At 53.8% G+C, this 21,541-nt stretch overlaps 1 protein-coding gene across 2 annotated transcripts in view; it reads left to right on the top strand.

Annotated features, from left to right (window-relative positions):
• Syt2 (synaptotagmin 2) overlaps positions 1 to 21,541 on the top strand; it is a 107,446-nt gene that overhangs the window by 59,629 nt on the left and 26,276 nt on the right. Inside the window, exon 1 of one of the 2 annotated variants that reach the window (XM_029539302.1) lies at positions 6,940 to 6,990. The exons of the other annotated variant lie outside the window; for it this stretch is intronic. The gene's annotated coding sequence lies outside the window, so the exon portion shown is untranslated. Of the gene's footprint in view, positions 1 to 6,939; positions 6,991 to 21,541 lie in introns of those variants that run through there. 2 annotated transcript variants of the gene reach the window in all.

Below are 21,541 nucleotides of genomic sequence, written 5' to 3' on the forward strand. Positions count from 1 at the left end.
AAAAAAAAAAAAAAAAAAAAAGGATTGGTCAACCCCACAGGGGTTGAGACCCATAGGTTGAGAACTGCTCATGTGTAATCTGCCATCAATACACTTTCTTCCTCACTGTACTGTTAATATCTGTCCAGCCTCCGAATCAGAGCAAGCCTTTCTTCCTCCAGGAAGCCCCCCTTGATTTCCCTTTGTTGCATAGCACTGTCCCATATTTTTTTATATCACTGGTTCCATGACAGATATAAAGGCATGCGTGTAACTATGTGTGCGGTCAGTGGCTGGTGTCACCTCTGTAAGCAAGCCAAGCACTCCGTGAGGACAAGGCCTCGTTTGCTTTTGCTTATCAGTGGCTCCTCAGCTAAGCATTAGCCGTAAGTCACTGAGTGGACGGAGGAATTGGCAGGTAAGTTGAGGCAGGCTTTGTGGACAGAGGCAGGTAGAAGGCTTTGCTAAGAGCTGGCCTGAGTTCAGGGTGCGGTGGCTGAGTCCCCAGCACAGAAGGAAGCTGGCCCATCAGTGGGAGGAATGCAGACAGCAGAGAGGCCATGGAATGTTGTCTCCTTGGGTCATGTGACTGAAAAATATTAGACCCTGGGAGCAATTAGTTAACTTAATTAGCTCATCTATTTAAGCAGCAGCTAAAGCAACGGGGCCTGAAGACCATTTTGGGAAAGACGCTCAATTATTTGCACCAATGTCACCCTAATTTCCCAGTAAGCTCGGCTGTGCCTGGCAAGGGAAGAGACCTGAACACTCGATTAATTTCCCCGTTTGGAGGCTGGAGTGGAAGGAGGCTGGCAAGAAGCAGGCTGTTAGTGCTGGGGAAGTCCCAGTGGCCATCTTACTGCTGAGCACTGACCCTTCTGATAAAGACACAGGCTGAGATGTGACCCAAAGAGAGACTGATTTAGTCAAGGTCACCCAGCAAGTCAGAGCCAGTGACATGCCATATCCCAGGTTCCTGCCTCCCAGCCCAGGACCTACACTTCACTGCTGGGTATCACCATGGTGACAGAGCGACACAGCATGACTCACCTAGGACAATGTCCAGAAATGAGGCCACACCTCTAATCTGGATTCTGGGCCCCTGTTTTGTCCAGTGCTTATTTGAAGAGGGGTTGGACATATAGTGATTCTTCTAGACTATGAGGAGAGAGTAGTTCATAGTTCCTGTTGTTCTCTGGTACAAGGTCAGCAGTCAAAGATGATGGAGTGTTTACCGAGTGCCCATGCTGTGAGGGTGAGGGGGAGAACTGCAAAGAACTCACACTACACAACAGAGCCCTGGACACTGGTGAAGGACAGGGCAGAAGGAAGTTCATGAGGCCTGGGTGTTGAGGGTGGGAGTGAGGAGCTCTGACTGACTGAATCAGGAAGTAGTGCAGGGGAGTGGGCAGGGCAGAGACTGGGGGCAGTACTGGGGACAGAGGCCTGAGTACAGAGTGACCAGGTGGGGCCATGGGGAAGGGCCATGTGGAGGGGCCATAGGGAGGGGCAATGGGAAAGGGCCATGGGGAGGGACCAAGGGGGGAGGGGCAATGGGGAAGGGCCATGGGGAGGGGTCATGGGGACAGGCCATGGGGCGGGGCCTTCACTGGAGCACATTGGCTGGGGCTTCTGGGAAAGGGCGATGCTAGGGGGTTTTGTTTGTTTCCCAGGTGGATGCCATTGAGATAGTAAACCATATATTATATGCAAAAGGACAAGGACATTCTGCACTGGGAAGGGACATATTTCCGTGGATTGTTAGTTAAGAGTTTGCATTGCTGGCTTTGGAATCCTCAAAGGAATGAGGGGAAAGAGAATTAACACCTGAGCCCCAAGATCCAGGAGAGAGTCCAGTTACCGCATGGGTGTCCCTCTAGGATTCAAGGGTCGGTGACCTCCAAAGGCCATGTGTTCCGTCCAGAGCTGCGGCTGCGCCCCGCATCCGCACATGTAAGTTAGTTCCTGCAGGATGCTGGTCCCTGAAGGCAGTCTAGCCCTCTCAACTGGGCATGTCCCAAACCAAACTCATACTCCAGTCTCCCTGGACTCTGGTGACAGACTCCACCACTGCTGCAGGGACACACTCCAGAGTCCCACAAGTTGCCCTGGGCGCCTGGCTCTCCCTTGCTTTCTGATGCAGTTTCTCAGTCAGCAGGGAGCCTTCTAGCCATGCCAGCCCATTCCTGGCCTTTCTACTGGCGTGGCCCTGCCATGGGCCACCCGGTTTACCTTTCCCATATGAATGCAGTACTGGCTCTGCTCTGTCTGGGGCTCTCTGACTGCTCCACCTTCAAGCCCAGCCCTGACATAAGCCTTCCACTGCACCTTGTTGCTTGCCACCTGACCTCCAAGGCCCTCTGAGTTCAGGCCTCTGACACTGTCCCGTTCTGTTCCTCCCCACCCTGTTCCTTTCCCTAGTGGGCATGAGGCCGGGAATCTCTGTATTTTCAGTGGGATCAGAGCAGAAGGTGAACTCTGGGTCCCAGGGAGAGGCTGTCTGCCTTGGGCCAGCCTTTCTGCTTCCTCAGGCCATGGGCTTGCCCTTCTCTGCAGCGTGGCTCGTGGGCCGTTCTCTGCTAGTAGGGGTTGTAACCTCCGGCATGCCATTCCCAGGCCTAGGAGAGTGAGTGTGTGGTACATCGTGCATCCTCCGGAATGCTTATCCAAAAAGTGTGGGACAGAACGTTCCAGGCTGTGATCTCTGCAGGAAAATCCCAGCTGCACTGGAAGAGGTCATACAGGCTGTGTGTTCTGACCAGTAGATGGCGATAGAGGTCACCATGCGTGAGCAGCCCCCCACTCCCAACCTCTTTCAGGTGGGCAGGCGTACCTGGAGGGGGTCCTCCCTCCCACAACTGCGGGAGGCTGTCATTTTGGCTTCTTACATTCTCTGGAGAGAGGCTCACTGTATAGCTCGTTTCCCTTCCCTCTTCAAGGCCCCTCTGCCAAACATGGACTCTTCATAGGTGGCCTGGGAATTGCTGCTCATGTCTAGGAAAAGCTGTCCTTAGGGAGACATGGAGATGCTGTCTTTTGAGTACAGCTGGCACTGGAGCTACGACTGGAAGACTCTAAAATTGGGCAATGTGGTCTTGGACAGTCCCTTCCCTCCCTGGGAGGTGGATGGCTGTTGGAACCCACAGATCAGACCTTGAATTCCGTGGGCCCTGACTCTGGAGCCTGGAGCAAGGCAAGTCCTTGGCCTTCTCCGAACCTCTGTTTTTTCAGCTGTAAAGCCTGGTGCTTCTGGACCTGGGGGCTGCTGCCCTGGTGGCTCAGTGACTAGGATGGGTGGAAGGAGGGACAACATGTCAGCACTGGCAATGGGCACAGTGGCATCTGCAGGAGTTGATGCTCTTTGCGGAAATCTTAATTTCTGTGTCTTAGGGAGGGAAGCACGGGAACTATTGTTTTGTCTGGACAGGCAGGAAGTGAGGAGTGGACCCGGCCAATGTGTTGTCACCTCTCCCCTTGTCCCTGTCCCCTTGCTCAGGGGAAGCCTAGGGATGCTAATTTCCAGCAAGGTTTCCCCTGCTCCGTATGCGCAGCAAGCTCAAGCTACTTTGCAGGGGACCCAGCTGTGGTGTGCTCCTGGAGTAAAGCCTGGGGGAGGAGCCTCAGGTGGCACAGACAGGAAGGAGGGCACCTGGGTTGCAACAGGGAGAATGCAGAGTGGGTTTCAGGGCACCCCTTCTGTGTATGATCCCCCCCCCCCCATTCCAGCCAGGAGCTCTGGAAGCAAAGGCAGGGGTGTGCTGCTTAGATGCAAGCAAGGAACAGCTCCCCTGTCTATGTGGGAGAGGCTTAGAGCTGCCATTCCATTGGACTAGAAGGGGGAAAGCCACTTTGCTCATGGTATCTAGGCTCAGTTGGAAGTGACCTTGGTCATGAAGGAAGCAAGAACCTCCTACCCCTTCCCTCGCTACTCCTGGGTTGGCCAAGACATGCAACTATGGTTTGAGCTGGCACCTGAGGCCAACTCAGGGTGAACACAGGGAACTGGTCATAGTCTCACAGGGGGTGAAGCCAGGTGCAGAGGGGTCCTAGCAGCAGTCCACTTTCCCCTGGGACTCAGGAGCCGCTAAGTGGGCTAAGTGGTGTGTTACAGCAGGGAGAGTGATGGCAGCCGAGGAGTTTGTGACCCAGGGAGAAGCTGAAGGCACAGGATGGCTCGATTCCTTCAGTGGACGTGAGTACCTATACAGCTTGCCTAAATTCCCTCACACCGCCCATCCCTCAATCCTTAGGCTAATAACCCTGTTTGATAGTTAAACTCCTATGCTGCTGGGGAGAGAGATGCTAGGAGTGGTTTCATTGTTAAATCCGCCATGGCTGTGTGGCAGTCTTGGATATGCAGCCTCCAGGCTCCACTTGATGAGGGTTTTCTGTGCCTGGAGGCCTCCTGTGGAGAAGGCAGTTAGAGTAAAGGGGATGGAAACAGGTAAGGACAAGGGGAGGGCCGGGGGACTAAGGCTAGTGGTGCTGGGGGTGGGGCCGACATGGCGTGACTGTGAGGGGCAAGAGGACAGTGCCCTGCTCTGAGAGAGCAGCATGTGCAAAGGCCCTGAACAGGTCCTGCCTTGCAGTGAACCTCTGAACAGGCATGTGGGCCAGGGCAGAACCAGCTGAAACCGGAGAGTGGGAAAAGGATGGGAGGAGCACGGGGAGGAGGGGGAAGGTATAGCTGTGTACCCGGCCCATGTGGACAAGGGAAGCTCAGCATCCAGAATCACAAGGCCCACCTCTGGGCCACCATGACTCCTTGCCTGAGTCACCCACATTTTAGGGGACTTCTGTTCCTTCATGGCGTAACAAAATATCCTTGTCTTGTTCCGAAGCCTCCAACAATGGTCTACATGGATTAAGAGATCAAAGCTCTAAGGTTCATTGTTACCACCCCTGCCAGGGAAGGGAGCCAACTATAGATGCCTTTCTCAGAGGACCCGCCCCATCTGCATAGATGCCACCAATAGAAGTCCACTGTCCCTCCACCCCAAGAAGGGACAGGCACATGGAGGCAGTCTGTAAACTTAACAGGTATTTCTAGAAAGTGTGGACATAGCTTTATAGACCGACTCTAGCTCTGCCTCAGACCCTACTGCCTGGCAGCCGTTTTGAGGAAGGCTCAGGGCATCTTCCAGTTCATGTGGTAGTGCCGATGTTCCCATCGGAGAATCATCCCATTTACCCATTCCCATCCTGAAGGCGTGGGTTCTCCTAAGGCAGAATGCTGTTGGGTATTCTTAGCTAAAGGAAATCCTGCAGTCTAACCTGAATGCAACCTACTGAGCCTTCCTCGTTGGTGGAAATCAAAGAGGGGTGCTGCTACCCCTGTGGAGGAGCAGGCCCCTACACTTCTTCAGCCTGCCCACGCACAGGGAGCAGTTCTCAGCTCTGGGGGTGGCATGGGCAGGCATGGGTAAGACTCCTAGTACTCCTTATAGTCTGACCTTGAGCTCTTGACCCCAGGCCACCCTTTCTCTCTGGAGAATGAACACCTGGGAACAGCCGTCCCATGTCCAGGGACATGCTCCTGCCCAGCCTGGCTGCATGGAATCCCCAGACCAGCTCTTCTGTAGCCTCGGGCCTACAGCAAGCAGCCACCATTCTAAACGGAGTCACTAAGTGCTGCCTGCCGGAGCCGGAGCATTGCAGCCCGTGGGGACTGGGAGGGAAGGAAGAAGGGGTTGATGGTAGTTTGGTAATTTCCTGTTTCTTCCAGGTATGCCCATGGAAAACAAAACACACACACACACACACACACACACACACACACACACACACACACACACGCTCATCACTTCCTGCGTCACGTCTTGAACTTGATTCCTGTTTGAGTACACAAAACAGGAGGGAAAGAGAAAGAGGTGTTGCCGCAGAGGGTGGAGCAAGCGGGACCGAAGAGGTGGGCTGGGCTGGGTAAGCCGGACACTCCACTTGGGGACTGGGATGCTGAGGTCTTAGCAGCAGGGGAGTTGGGGATCCAGGGTGAAGCACAAGGATCAGACCAAGGCACTGAGGATGAGGGGACACCATGGTTTCAAGCCTCCCTGCCACCCTTACTCAGTGTCCCTACTCAGGGTTTGTGGAAACCCTTGCCCAAGAAGAAGAAAGCAAGATTTGGGGCAAGCAGGAAGGGCTCCAGGACACAATCCTTTTACGGGTAGCTTTTCCACTTCCGCGTCATCTCCCCTCCCGTAGCTACCTATGGAAAGACCCCCGCACCCTGTCCTAACTCCACCCTCCAGAGACCTGATTCAGTGGCCCCCAGAGGACTCCCCCCTCCTTTCCTCCCCTCGGTGTCCCCCTTTTTGTTCCTCCCTCCTTTTTTTCTCTCTTGACTCAGGAAAGCCTTTAATCTGTATCCCCGAAGCGCGTCACCCCTCTCTCCTCTCCCCTGCAGTTCCGTCAGGCGGAGGTCCCCCTCTCTCACTCCCCTCCCCCAGTCACTCTTGGGCGCCAAGAAGCTCCCGGAAAAGCTTGCAGTAGCGGGGCGGGTGGGGAGTGTCGTAGGAGGGCACTGCGCGAGTGGTGGGGATTCTCCGCAGAGCCAGGGGGGAGCCCCATGCGGTTCCGGGGTCTGAGCTGCCCAGCCTGCAACTTCTTAAATGACCGCATGCGGCTAAACCCCTCTGCCCGGTGACTCCAGGCAGCTTCTTCCTGGGGCGGCCCCTTCTCAGCCACCCTCCGCGGACTGTCCTGACTTAAGAACAGGGTGTGGGCTACCAGGACAGGTCTCTGCTCCCCGAGATCCAGGATCTGGATCGGGGATCGCCTCCGAGGGGCCGCGCGCGCGTGTGCAGGCGGATGTGAGGCGCATCTCAATTGGCGGGCGGGGGAAGCGGATCAGGTTGTTACTACTGCAGAGCGCGCGAGCGAGGGAGCGGGAGGAGAGCCGCAGCGCTGGCCGGCGCGGGAGTGGGAAGAGGGGACCTGGACTTCAGGGCGGCAGACTCCCGCTGCCTTCTGCACCAGCCCACGCCGAATCGGCCCCCGGAACATCCCCGGGTAAGAGGAGCCCAGGCAGGGAGCCCTGCCAGGGCATCCCATGTCCCGCAGTCCCAAGTGAGGCCACACCCAGGACACCAGCAGCTTTCCAGGGCCTGGTGTTGGACCCCCTGGGAGGCTGGATTACCAAATGAGACCTTGACTTTCAGGGTTCAGCACTTGCTGAGGCATAAACTAAGTGCAGGATCAGCCCTTGGTGAGATCAGGCTCCCGAAATCCACTTCTTTGTCCCGGGGGAGATGTCCTGAATATCCCAGGAACCCCTCCACTCAGACCTGTTCTAGTGTTGAGCATAGGTTAACGCATCTGTACTGGGACAGGGAGCGAGGGCACTCACAGCTCATCCTGGGAAGAGGTGCCCTGGAGGGTGGATGTAGTGGGTGTGTGGTGAAAAGCATGTGCAGAGAGTGGGGGGACCCTGCGCGCCCCCGCCGCCGCAGTGAGGATAAGTTGGTGGATCCCACGTGCTCCGAGCTTTGGAGCCCCCTGGCGCAGAGTGGCGCGCAGTGGGGGTGCTGGTACCCCTCGGCCTGGTCTGTCCAGACCAGAATCTGCAGACATGTTTTGTGCCCCATTCCTTTCCGAGAACTTTTTCATCCTCCAACCAGTGCCGTGGCTTTGTGCATTGGAGGAATGGGGTTTTCAAGGATCCAGGCAAGAGGCCACGGATGGGAGTGTGGGCAGTGGCGCTCTGCTGGGTTTGCTGCGTGACCTTGGACCAATGGTGTACCTCTGGGAGTCTCGGTGTGATGTAGGGGAGTGGTGCACCACACAGGAGTGACGGTGGGGAGATGGAGAAGGGGAGGAGGAAGGTGGTCCGATGAACCGAGTCCACGACTAAGTCTGCCAAGCGTTCAGTTCACTGCCTGGGAATTCACTGCCTTTAATTCTTGGCCTCTGCAGAGAGCCCTGTGCACACTTGGGAGGGCAACAGTGTGAACCTCTGAACCTAGAACCTCAGGGGGGCGTCAGAAGGCATTCTGACCTGTTGGCTGACCTTGAGTGACTATTTACTCCCCTAGGCCTTAATCTCTAGATCTGGAAATGGGGGGTTGGGACATTGAGGACCTGAGTCTTTCCCATTCTGATACCACCTGTCCCAACTGAAGGGGAAACGGTACCGAAGGCTAGCCCCTGGGCATGTAGTTCTTTAGCCTTCCAAGTGGACTGAGGCCTACAGTTTATACCTCCATCACAGCTCCTTACAGAGTCTCCAGGCCTGACAGGCCACTGTCAACCCAGAACTGCTCACCCTCTGCACAGGGCATAATTTTCCCTGGGGAAGAGGGTCCCTGGGTCAGGAGAGTCAGAGGTCTCCCAAGGTCATGTTGTCTTCTCTGCTGTCCCACTACCTCAAGAATCCTTCCTTCATAGAAAGCTCTCCAGTGGGAGCTATACCAGCCCATTGCGCAGCCTGGACTGCCTGCATGGAAGACCGAGGTCTTCCTTGGGGAGAACCTGTTGGGACTTCAGCTGAGATAAGTCCCTAGCCTGGCGCTGGGTCTTGGGTGCTTTAGGAAGACTCCTGGGCAAAGAGGAGAAAGTTAGACTGAGTTCCCAAGCTTCTCTTCCCATTTGTACGTTCTTATGTGACCTTGGGAAATACCCTTTCTTGCCTTCCTCACCTGTATCTGAGGAAAGACCAGCCAGAGGAAAGACCAGCCGGAGGATGCCCCAGAACCCATTCATCTCTGAAGACACGTTGCGTTGCTGGAGGTCAGAGCTGGTGCTTGCTGAGTACCAAGAGGGTGCTCGATGGGAGCAGGTGGCCTCTGGAACTCCCAGTGCACGGCCCCTCCCTGCGTCTATCCCCAGAGATGCCTTGAGACAGGGTCTGAGAAACAGAGCCCTTTCCCAGGCTCTACACAGCCCTGGAGTGAGACCTGGGAGCCCCCATCCTGCTGGTTACCATTCAGTGACCTTGAGTGAGTGCTTTTATATCTTTGAGCTTCAGTGACTTCATTGTCAAAACACAGTGATAAAGGCGGCAGCCTTCTAGTGTTCCTATGGAGATTAAAGAAGAAACGTGTGAAGTGCTTAATACAGCGTGGATCCCACAAGAGCCGGAAGAACCTTGGCCATTATTCATAGTATCACTCGAAGCCCTTGGCAAATTGGCAGTGGGGCGACTGGAAGCAGTGGCCAAGGGGGTAGGGGGTGGGGAGGGGGCTGTCACAGTATGATCAACCCCAAGGAGCTCAAAGCTTCAGCCAGGTGTGGGAGTAGCCACTGACTCTGTCCCTGTCCCTCTGGCCTCCAGGCACTGTGCAGTAAGAACTTTATGGGGAGGAAACACTGATGGCTTTCTCAGACTGTCATACCCACTTTTCCTCAGTTCTGCCTTCCTCATCTGATGTCACTTCTGGTCCGTTCTGTGGTTAGGACAAATGGCCTTTTACCTCACTCCCCCGGAACCATGGAGGAAAGAGCCAGCTGATTAGGGAGGGATGGGGCTGGATGTCTCTGGAGTCTGTATGCCCAGCAGCAGAGCAGAGAGACCATCTGAGCTTCAGGGGCTCCCAGCATCTGGGTCTGTGCCAGACCGTGTGTGCGGTGTGATGGGGAGGAGGACACGGGGCCGAGTTTACCCAGACTCGCTGTGTGAGCTTAGATAATGTCCTCTCTGGCTCCCAGTTTTTTTTTTTTTTTTTTTTTTTTAATGTGAAGTGGAAGGCCAGTTTAGAAGAATTGGTGTTGGCCTGTTGGCTGTTGGGAAGTTTGCTAGGACCCTTCAGGCATTTAACGTTCACTGTCCCTTGGTATCCATCTTGTGACTCAGCCTGACTTGGAGAGGTGATGACAATGCCCAGAGAGCCCTGAGGATTGAGAGCAGAGGTTTCCGTCTTGGTGCGTTCCTTAGTAACTCTGAATTTAGACCCATTCTTTTGTGTCTCTGAGCCTCATTTGTCTCATCTATGCAATGGGCATCGTGTTCCTTACCTTTTGGGTTTCTTAGGAAGATCTCAGGGATAATTTCTGTAAACCTCTTGGAGTCTGAGATGTTCCTAGTGTGATCATGGATGCTGCCTGGGCTTCTCTGTCATACGGAGGGAGATCAGAGTCTTGCAGCTGCCACATCCAAGAGAGAGCTGTGTCTCCTGTGTCCTGCTCTGTATCCTGGAGTGTGCGTGAGCTGGCCCTGGTCACAGGGCAGATGTCGGGGAGCTCAGCCATGGGGTGGCCATCTGAATGAGGACATCAGTGAGGGCACTGGAGGCAGAGAGACAGAGGCTCAGCAGCATCCTCCCGTTCAAGGCTCCCTGTGAGGAAAGGCTGATGGAGCCAGGGCACTGCTGCCTGCTGGGGAACCTCGGAACAAGGCATCCAGATGGGCCTCAGGGCCATCTCCTTTAATTCTGACTGTAGGGTGACAGACTCAGAAAGAGCTGAGCCTCACACAGAGCGTTAGGAGGACGATGGAGCTGACTCAGCACTTTGGGGCCCTCAATCTAAGGCTCTTCCCATCTTCTTTTTAAAGCATAAGACAGTTATTTTCCATCTCTTTTAGGATCAGAGCACGAGGTACAGTGCTTCGATGGCCGGAAGGACATGGGTCCTGAGAAGGGACCGCCTCATCTAGATGCTGAATTCTCTGAGTCTTACAGCCCCGTTTTGCTGATGAGAATGTTGAGTCCTTAGAAAAAATACAGAGCTAGCACAAAGTTCCTCAGTGTGGGGCCAGAGCTCTGTAGGCACACACCAGCCACCCCATCCCACTCCCCTCAACCCAGACACCCCCTAATGGCGGCCACAGGGCAGCCTGAACATGACAATAAACCCACGTGGGCTGGGAACTGGGCTGCGAGAAGACAAAGGTTTTAAAGGACAGACATCTGACTCTAAGCCCCACCCGCTCTGCTTTCTTGACCCATGTGGGATGCCTGCTGCCCTGGGAGGACGGGTTGACAGCCTGCCCTGCCTCCCAGAGGAAGGAGACAACAGCCTGTGCTTGCTCTCAGTTCCACTGGCCAGCTGAATGAAAGAAAGTCAATATTTGCCCAGCGGCAAAGGACAGCAGGACCTGGGCTGGGCCAGGGAGGGTGGAGTTGGGGACTGAGTGCTTGTATCCTTCAGACTAACCCATTCTGTGTCCGAGTGCACCCTGAGCTGGTCTGGTCTGGCCTGCATGCTCACGTGTCCCCTCTGCAGCACTCTCCCCTAATACATCCCCTTTATTACAAGCTGCTGCCTCCCCCAGCTTCCAGCCCCCTAGGGAGATGGGATTTGAGGCTTTTTGTAGAAAGGTCTGGCGGCAGATGGCCCATTGAGCTGCCTGCAGAAGATACCGCAGAGGCAGAGAAAGGCAAAAGGCAGACTTCTGTACCTGGATCCCTGAGCCCAGGGACGGATGTGCAGAGTCCTTGGCTGGTCAGAAAGAATGGGCTTCTCTTTGCCTTTGTCATGTCTCCCGCAAGTTCTTCAACTCAAAACCCCACTCCTGTTTTCTCTGTCCTGAAGTTGCAGAGGGGCTGCAGGGGGACAGGGTCATGCCACCTCCCTCTAACAATGTGACACCTGCCAGCTGTTTGAATGGCTCCTTTTGATTTGTGTGGTTCACCGATCTTGACCTAGCAACTTAACAAAGGGTGCATCTGGCGGCAGATGCCTGTTCTGCATGGTGACGGGGTTAGACTTCAGCAAGATGGGCTTGTGTGAGATAGAAAGAAGGGCTCCGACTGTGGCAGTCATCAGTGAGGATTGAATAGGCCAGATGGGCGGGGCACCCATGGGAGGTGACGGATGGAGCTTGCTTACTGTCTTAGGACCAGTCAGCATTGTTACTTGACCCTGAAGGGGACAGCACCCGAGAGTAAAGCTGGCCATGGCCACCTGCTCCAGGCAGGAAAGATCAAGGACATCAACAGGAGTTGCTGTGTGGTTGAGGCTGCCAGCTCCAACCCTGTCTCCAGCTTGGACTTGAGGGTGCTTGGCTGCCAGAGACTTCCCGCTAGCACGAGGCTCTTAGCACACTTCCTTTCTGGCCCTTCTGATTTCGGGAACCCACAGGATCTCTTGCCATCTTGAACGTGGCTGGACCCAGTAGCCCAAGAGCTCTCCAGGTTAAGCTAAGGCCCCAGGTACTTGAGAAGGTTCTGTGTGCAAATCTCAGCTCCTCCAGTGTTTTGTCATGGGGTAGCGGGGTGGAGAGACGCGTTGAACACCTTTCCCTATGTATAGAAATGGAACTAAAGCGGTTTGAAACTCGTGGGGTTGACGTGAGGATTTAATGGATTAATATTTACCTAGATCCTGGAGGATATTAGAGACTGTGAAGACAATGCAGTAAAATGCTTCCGTGGTTGCTATAGGTTGTTCTGTAAAACAGAAGGGAGTGTGTTGAAGAGAAAGAAGTAACAGGAAGAATCTGGGGTATGGCGGCCCCCGTGCGTGACTGTGGACAAGCTGCTTTATAACCTTGTCTTTCTCATGCCTTAGCATCTCAGTCGTGCCTTCTTGTCAAGTGCAGTGGAGAAGGCCCATCTTCCCACCTCTCCCCCAGTGTCCTGCAGTGCATGACGGCCTGGCAGAGCCAGCGGGCCTGGCAGAGCTACAGAGTGGCTTCTTCCTGCCTCCTCTCTGGACACATGCAGGTATCCTGGCTGAGTCCCTGGCACCAGACCCAGTGGGCTGCTCTCCCGGTGAGACCGCTTGGCTTCTGAGTCGCTTTGGCTGAATCTGGTTGTTTCTTTTCTGGTCTTCCTTTTATCTAGGGAAACGGCTTGCTGGTTTTGTGCTCTGAAGTGCCAAGGCAGGGGACTGCTATGTTGCTGTGGCATCATGGCCAAGCAGAGGGCAGAGCAGAGGGGTCTTCCTTCAAGTCAGTCCCTGGCTGAGAACTCTAGACACCCTGAGGTGGAGCCTTCCTGGGATGGCAGAGGCAGGCCTTCCCCTCCTGCCAACCAGCTCAAAGTAGGCGGCCCAGAATCAGAATCTTGGTTCCACTCCCCCAGCATTTTTCCTGCTTGGAGAGTAAACGCCCAGTCCCTTCGTTTCCTTCTTCCTGAGGTGGAGCAAGTAGCCAACAGGATCTATGGACAGCATGTAATCGACAGGCCACAGGCCTCTCATACATCTGCCAGAGACTGTGGGGCGTCCAGGCTGTGCACACTCAAAGCCCACTGCCCCTTAACTCTCTACCTGGTCATGTGGGGTGACTGGCAGACTAGAAGAGGGGAGCATATTGTTTTATGCTGTTCAGGATCTTGTAAAGGACTGCCTAGGGATTGTCCCCCAAGTATCTCCCCAAATATCATCTTACCAAGAGCCCCAAATATGAGGCTGCTTGGCCAAGGTCACTTCTAAAGTCAACTATGATCTCATGGCTTGGAGTCATCCGCCCTATTCCCCAAGCTTTACTAGGTAAGGCTTCAATGTTGGCGGGAACTGTGAGGTTCTCCTTCGGTGCTGTCCCCTGTGACCTTGGTCCAGACCTTTTTTATATGTATATATATCATCCTTGTGTAAAGTGGATGTGTTTAGACTAGACAACAGGTAGAGCTTTCCTTGTGGCATCCTTGGTATGGGTGATAGAGGCTCTCCCCACTGTATATGTATACGTATACGTACGCATATATGTATATGTATGTATGTATTTGAGACAGTGTCTCTCCATATAGACCAGATGGTCTTAAGTTCACCATGTGCCCCAGACTGACAAGACTCACTCTGGAGCCCAGGCTGGCTTCAGACTTGCTGCTCCTGTATTTCCCAGGGTCAGGGTTAGGGGCATGAGCCACCATGCCTGACTCTTCTAGGACATTCAAGGGCAGACGTGGTCTCCCATGGATCTGGGCTGATGTAGGTCATAGGGAAACTTCAGAGAAGAGCCCTGGACTTGAAGTTTTAGCTGAGATGGTAAGGGTTCCTGCTACCATGCCTGATGACCTAAGTTCAATCCCTGGAACACGTGGTAGACGGAGAGAATCAACTCCTGCATGTTATCTTCTGACCTCCACACATGCACTGTGGCTTGTACATCCCCCATGTATGAACATGCCCACACAAATAAATACTATTATAAACTTAAAAAAAAAAAGTCCAAAATCAGGTCCTGAACCTACTAGCTTTGGACATGCGGCTTTGGGAAAGTTGCTTTAAGTCTCATTTCTGTTCTGTTTTTCTTTCTATCTTTTCTCTTTCTCTCTTCCTTCCTGCCTTCCTTCCTCCTTCCTTCCCTCCCTCTCTTCCTCTGTCTCTTCCTCCTTTTTCGTAAGTTCCTCTGGCTTTGAACTCACTAGGTAGCTAAGGATATCCTTGAATCTGCCCTCCTGTCTCCACCTCTGGAGTGCTGAGATTAGGGTATGTTCTATTGTATATAGCTTTACATGGTGGACAGTACCCACCATGCCCCGTGCATGCTAGGCTAACAGTCTACCCGAGCCCCAGCCCAGCCTTCGGAGCCTCGTTTCTGTAATGGTATCAGTACTACTTACAGGAGTTTCTAAGTACCCACCTCCCTTAAACACACAGCTTGATTGAGCCGTTGCTCACGTGCCAGACAACTTACACATTTTAAGCTGCTGCACACCTCGATGACATCACTGTCACCATACTCAATTTTAGAACATTTCACTGCCTCCCACCCCAGAAACCCCAGGTATGATGCAGTTCCCCTACTTTCTATTCCTCTACCCCTAACCAGCTAATAACTGGCTTTCTGTCTCTGTAACTTTGCCTCTTCTGGATCTTTCCCTAAGCCGGGTCCCACACTGTATGACAGTGCTCTGAGGTGCCCCTACACTGGGCAGGGCCAGCCCTTCCTTTGTCTCTTATGGATGGCCTCTGGATGTGAACATGCACAGGCATTTGGGTGACTGTTCTCAGCTCCTGGACAGTGCTTTGCTGCAGGCACTGGGGACACGGCTGTCAGCGCCATATTTCCATCCCTTGCGGCTGTGTACCTGGTGTTGGAATCCCTGCATTCAATTATTTATTTTTAAAAATAAATTTTAATTATACTTGTTTACCCCCTTATGGGGGTGGCACATGTCACAGTCCTCATGTAAAGGACAAAGGATAACTCACAAGACTTGGTTCTTCCACATTGGGTGTCTGGGAATTGAAATCGGGTCATTAGCCTTGGCAATAGGAACTTTACCTGCCGAGGTATCTGGTTGGCCCAAAGGTTTGAATGATTGGTTTTGAGCTATGTAGACCAGGCTGGCCTTGAACTCAGAGATCTGCTCACCTCTGCCTCCCAAGTGCTGGAGTTAAAGGCTTGTGTCACCATACCTGGTCAGATTTATTTTATTTATTTGTATATATGTATATGTTTATACTCCTGTATGTGTGTGTGTGTGTGTGTGTGATGCCTGGGGAGATCAGAAAAGGGCACAGATCTCCTGCAGCTGAAATTATAGGCAGTTGTAAGTTGATTGATGTGGATGCTGAAAGCCAAATGTGCATCCTCTATAAGCTTAGCAAGCACTCCTAACCGCCGAGCCATCTTTCCAGTTCGAAGGGTTTGCTCTTCAGTGGCATATTCATATCCTAAGGCTCTGATCTATGTATCCGTGTGGATTAGTTCCTCAGTCAACACATGGCAGCTACTGTTACTATCTACATTTCTCCAAGGGAGGAAACCGAGGCATCGTTCGCAAGACCTTCAGTTAACAAAGCTAGGATTCGGATGCTGGACTGTTAGGTCACCACTCTTGCCTCTGTGTGGGCAGAGGGGGAAAGAATTACCAGCTCCTGCCAGGCCTACGTACAGTACGGGCTCCGTGCCTGCGCGTTTCTCTTTCTCACTACGGAGTGGTTTGGGGGAATTTATTTGACCCTCAGTTTAGTTCTCTTCTAAGTATAAAGCATGCAGTGTCACATCCAGTAATAGAGAGGGAGGGAGGGAGAGAGGGAGGGAGGGAGGGAGGGATGCTGGAGAGCCCAGTAGCATGAAGTCCAGCTCTGCCTTCCTAACTCACCTGGAAAGCGGCCTGGCCTGGAAGGGGAGTTTCATGCTTGGGCCTTGGTTTCCCTCCCCATTCTTCAGTTATAGAATAATTGATGCTAGAGTTTCTTCTCCATCTCATGCCCTGTGTAAGCTCCATGCTCCCAGCAGCATTCTGCCCCCAGTCCCCGGCAGTGTGACAGGCTAAGTGGGAGAGGTCAGAACCTACCATAAGCCTTCCTTCCACCACAGCCTCGCTGATAGAACCTTCTGTGGTCTGCTATTCTCCTGAGAGTCTTTTCTGACTCCCCCTGCCCCTGGGTTCTGTTCTCTCTGTAGCTGCTGCAGCCACCTCCTGAGGCTGGCCCAGCTCCTGGTGTGTATCCACCAGAGGGACAGTGCTGAGTGTCATCGGATGCCCAGCATATGTTGGCTGACTGGGGCGTGGCTCCGTATTGAGCCAGTGGTCGCTGCAGCAACTGATGCCCGGGGCACTTTTCTGAACCCCTCTTCTGTGGGAGCATGCCTTGCCTCTGCACTGGGATCCTTTTCAGTAAGCATGACTTGCACTCTTCTCCATCAAGCAAGGCAGCCACAGCCACGTTGCATTTCCCAACCAGGGCATGCATGTCTTCCAAGTGCACCCTTTCCTCCTGCCTGCCAGTCAGCTCCCTCCTGGGTTTCAGTGGGACCAGCAGGTGCTACAGTTAGCCTCGTGTGCCAGAGTATACAGCATCTCTACAGCCGAGGAAGCAAGTTGAGGGCAGAGAAAGGACCTCTCGTAGGTCACCCCGCTGGAATGAGGCAAGGGGAGAATTTGAGTGAAAGCCTGTCTAGTCATGCTGCCACAGGCTGAGAGGAGTGGCGAGGGCTTCTAAGGGGGATGCCTGGAAGACCCAAGGCTGCCAACTCTTGGCAGGCTCACAGTGCCTTCAACTAGACCTCTTGTCTCTTTAACCTTGAACAAAGCGGTGGTCCCACTTGGCTCTGTCTGTCTGTCCCACCAGGCTTGGTTTTTAGAGACAGTATCTCACTGTCTAGCCCAGATTGGTCTTGAACTCACTGTCCTCTTGCCCCCGCCTTCCCCAGTATGCATTGCCACACTAGGCCTCAGGGCTGCAGGCCTCTCTTGGGAGGAGGGTGGCACCCTGGCATCTTGCATGGCAGGCTAACACAGAGGGCTTGGTGCTGACCCAGTGGCTTTCTGCTTGATCCTGGAGGCCTCTGCCATGCTGTTCCTGCCTCCGGTGTGCTGAGCCCCAGTGGAGCCCGGCTCCCTTCCCCCTCTGCCTGCGCACTTCCCTATTTTTAAGCTCTGTGGGCTTAATGAGCTGCATACTGCTACACAGCTCAGCAGTCACCTTGCTCTCTAGCAACCTCAGAAACTGGCTGGGCGCTTCATACCTGACAGCCCTGCCCTATCCGAGGCCAGAGCTGGCCAGGTTCCCGTCCGGACCCAGCAGTGGCTTCCCAATGGGCCCTGCAGTGGGCCCTCCGCTCACTTGGGAGTGGCCTGCAGATCTCAGACCCTTGAGAAAGCTTTTTCTCCATATGCTGTGGTCTGTTTCTCTTCCCTTCCTCCCCTGTGTCATTCCATCCTGCAAAAGGATAGTGAAGCATGCCACGTACTGGCTGACACTTCTCTTTGAGGACAAACTAGAGACTTAAGGGTCTGGGTAAGTGAGACTAACTTGAAGCAAGAGCTGGGACAGTAATGCCAGAGAGTGGAAGACAGTCAGTTAGAAAGGGAACCCTGATGTCATCCAGGCCAGTCCTGTGTCTCCTGTCTGGGCATATCCTCAATAACAGGGCACCGAGGCCTCCAGAGATGGTCCTTGGGGCCATCACCGGACAATGCTGGCTTTGCAAAGGTTCTTCACATCAATTCTAAATCAAAGGTTCCACACCAGAAAGAGAGAAGGACCTCCTTCCTCCAGTCTTCACTGCGTTAGAGAAGGAGAGGGGAGTCAGAGGAAATGCCAGTCATCTTTACAAGGAGCCACAGCACGGTGGCTTGGGCGGGCCAGAGGAGCTCAGAGCCTGGACCAATGTAGTAGGCGCTTTTCCTGGGGGGACTCAGCTTGGGCAGTGGGTCCCTCTGAAGAGCCGAGATGACGCTGGATGAAGCTGCCGTCCTGCCTCACATGAGGAGGTCCTCAGGTCTGAGACAGAAAAGTTAGAAATGTTGAGTTACACCCGTGAGCTCTGTGGATGCAGGTGAGGTCTGTCTCTCTAGGGACTTGGTTTTAGCCAGGGGTCAGGTGACTGCAACACACATACAACCCCCCCTGAGGGCTCCAGAACACTGCTCCAATCTCTTTCTCTCTCTCTCTCTCTCTCTCTCTCTCTCTCTCTCTCTCTCTCTCTCTCTCTCTCTCTCTCTCTCTCTCTGTGTTGGGGGGAAGAGCAGTGGCTTGGGAACCAGACTACTCTGTCACTCTGTAGCCTTGACTTGTCACACCCTCTGGCTTGGTGGCTGTAAAGTGTGCTGCAAGGACCTCCCTGGGTGGTGTGGGTGGACGTGTGCAGCCTGGGGTGTGCTCTGTAGGGCAGTGCCCTCAGTGGGCATGTGACAGGAATTGACCCCTGCACATTTTCTGTGGGCAGCCTCCTGACACCCGTGCCTCTGGATCACGGAGATCCGTGCAGATCATGGAGGCTGGAGCGCTGGGCATTTCTCTTCTTGTGAGAGAGGGACCGTTCTCACATATTCACACCACCCCCCAACCCAGATGTAGACAGAAGCTTCACCTCCTGAGAGAGGCTCTTGTGGGGGGCAGTGACCTGTCCCCAATAGGCTCCGTGGAGTAGCTGTCTTGGGACGTGGCAGTATCCAGAGCCAGGGGCTATACCCGGTGACATGATCACCTTTCTCACCAGGCAGCCATGCAACGGTGACATGATCACCTTTCTCACCATGCAGCCATGCAAGGTTGCAGTTGTGAGTAGTAGACTCTTGGTTCCTACTCACGTGCTACCGATACACACCTGGCACTCTGCCAGACTGCCTGTTGTCGGCACCTGGACCCCACCTCTGAGCCCACTTGTCTCCTTGAACCCCTTGCCTCAGGGCTACTAACATAGGGAACTCCCTGCGTGGGCCCTAGCCTCTGCACCCTTCCCTTGTACCTCAGTGGTACCCATATTCCCCTGTCAGGGGTGTCCTGGAGCAATGGAGAGAGTTGAGATGCTGTGTGATGCTGGACACAGCATCCTGAGTTGCACGCTCTGCTTTCCTTCTTCCTCTTTATCGTATTTTAACTCAGATGCAGCAGGAACCCACACAGAGTTACAGCTTCAACAACCAAACTCAGATGTAGTAGGCATGGTGGACGAGGGTAACAAGGTTGAGATGCATGGGCTGTCAGGAGGGTAGACTGGGGTTAGGGCCAAATCAGGAGGAGGGAATAGAGGCTTTGCCACAAGCCATCCCTGACCAGGTGGGCTGGGCCAGCTGAAGCATGATGGGAAAAGAAGGGTTGGGATGGGGCAGGGTTTGAGACAGGTTTTATTTGTGTAACTCTGGTTTTCCTGAAATTTGGTCTGTAAACCAGACTGGCCCTGAATTCAGAGATCTGCCTCTCTCTGCCTCCTGGGTGCTGAGATCAAAGGCACATGCCATCAATGTCCAGCTGAAGGAGGGTTTCTTAGTGGAATTTTGGCAGGTTAAGCAGAAGCCTGAATCCTTGGTCTCAACCTGTGGGCCATGACACCTTTAGGGGGGTTTCAATGACCTTGTCACAGACATCCCCTAAGACCATTGGAAAACACAGATATTTACATTACGATTCATGATAGTAGCAAAATTGTAGTTATGAGGTAGCAAGGAAAGTCATTTTCTGGTTGGTAGTCACCACAGCATGAGGAACTGCACTAAGGGGTCACAGCATAAGGATGAGAACCACTGCTCTAGAAGGCTCTGAGCCCGCCCTAGGAAATGACCGCCCAGCAGACAGCCCACCTTCCTCCCCTGTTGGTCAGGTGCAGTTGTTCCCTGAAGTCCCCAGAACCTGTTCTGCCCATGACACCCTGTTTTCCTCATTGTTTCCAAGTCTGTTCACTCTCGGAGCCAGGTTCTGTTCTGGTGCCACTCTGCCGGTAGAAAGAAAAGGCCCAGAGAGGCTGAGACCCGCCTAAGCTCACCTGGCTGAAAGTGGCCCACCTGCCCCAGCCCACTCGGTGGCATCGGCTCTTTACTTGGTTGGATGGCACAGGATTCCAAGGTGGAGCTTTGCAGCATCCATTTTCTCCCACAGTGCTCCCTCTGCCAGCCTGGTGGTGCTCTGTGCTTTCTCCAGCCCCATTTCCATATCTGTTCCAGCCCCAGGTCATGCAGGAGAAAGTTGGCTTCCGGGACTGTAATTATGCCCCCAGGACTTGGCATGACCCACTTTCGTTCCCGGATACTGTGAGCTGTCAGGGGCACTGGCAGTAATGGGCATCTGCGTCTGGGCCAAAACTTCTTGGTCCTTGTTCCAGGCCAGTGTCTGGGAGGAGAGAATACTTTTGAAACAAAGGGACCAGACTGTCCTCCCCTGATGACCCTTTGCTGGATATCAGAGCCCCCATCATGCACCAGGACAGACTGGGATTGCTAGACTTTTGGGGACTTCTCACCTGCCACCTGGCCACCCATTACTTGGAGATACACTTTTCTTCATCATTTGGGAAAAAAATTTTTTTAAGGTGGTGTACCAGGCACTCTCTCTTGTTTCCTGCTCAGCCACAGTTTCCTCCTCTGTAAACTGGGAGTCATCATCGTTCCCTCGGTGGGAAGGAGCACAAACGGGGTGCAGCATTGAAATTTGGAGAGCTGCAGTCGTGGCTCCTTCGTCTGCACCTCGGGGCTGGCTCCCCTTCATGCCTCCCCTGTGAGGCTAGCCTTCTCAGAGTGCCTGAGAAACTTAGAGCTGCTGATGGAAAGCAGAACCTTTGATCGGCTGTGCCAGGACACCAGGGGTTCACAGTGGGGTCTTGGGTGTATCCCATCAAGCCACAGGAGTCATACCTGCTCCACCATTTCACAGAGGCCTGAGTCTGGCATCTCCTTAGTGAGCTGCTTTGGGGCAGTGTTGGGTCTTACTCAGCGTGTATGATTAGCTCTCAGCACAGGACCTCTTATAGGATTTGGGGTGAAAGACAGTGAGTATCAGAACAGACATGACTTAACTGCGCAAGGAAGGGTCCGTCTCAAGGCTGGGGAAGGTAGACATTAGTGAGCAAAGTCATCGCCTAGGTTTCACTGCCAGACTTGGAGGGTGTGCTGGCCAGGGTAGCACCCACTCCCCCTCAGGTGGATCATTCAGGGTGGCAGGCTTTGCCACCCTGCCACTGGTTAGTCAGTCTGGCCTTAAAGTGAAACAGAGGTTCCCAGGAGAAGCCCTTCCTGTCACGACCCCACCTTCTCGGTTGCCCTCTAGGCCGCTACCAGGTTGTTTCTCTGGACAGAGTAAGAAAACACAGAAAGAAGAACCAAGCCATTTGTTTCTCATCATCTCTGTGGGCTGTGTGGAGCTGGGCAGTGTGCACAGGTAATTGATATCAGGTAGCAGTGGACAGTCTCGGAGGAAGGAATATACAGAGCTGGGGAAGAAGGTTCTGGATCTCAGGCACCCAGCTGCATAGTAGTTCAACACCCACCCTCCCTCCCTCCCTCCCTCCCTC

Source organism: Mus pahari, chromosome 5, assembly GCF_900095145.1.
Source record: "Mus pahari chromosome 5, PAHARI_EIJ_v1.1, whole genome shotgun sequence".
NCBI lineage: Eukaryota > Metazoa > Chordata > Mammalia > Rodentia > Muridae > Mus > Mus pahari.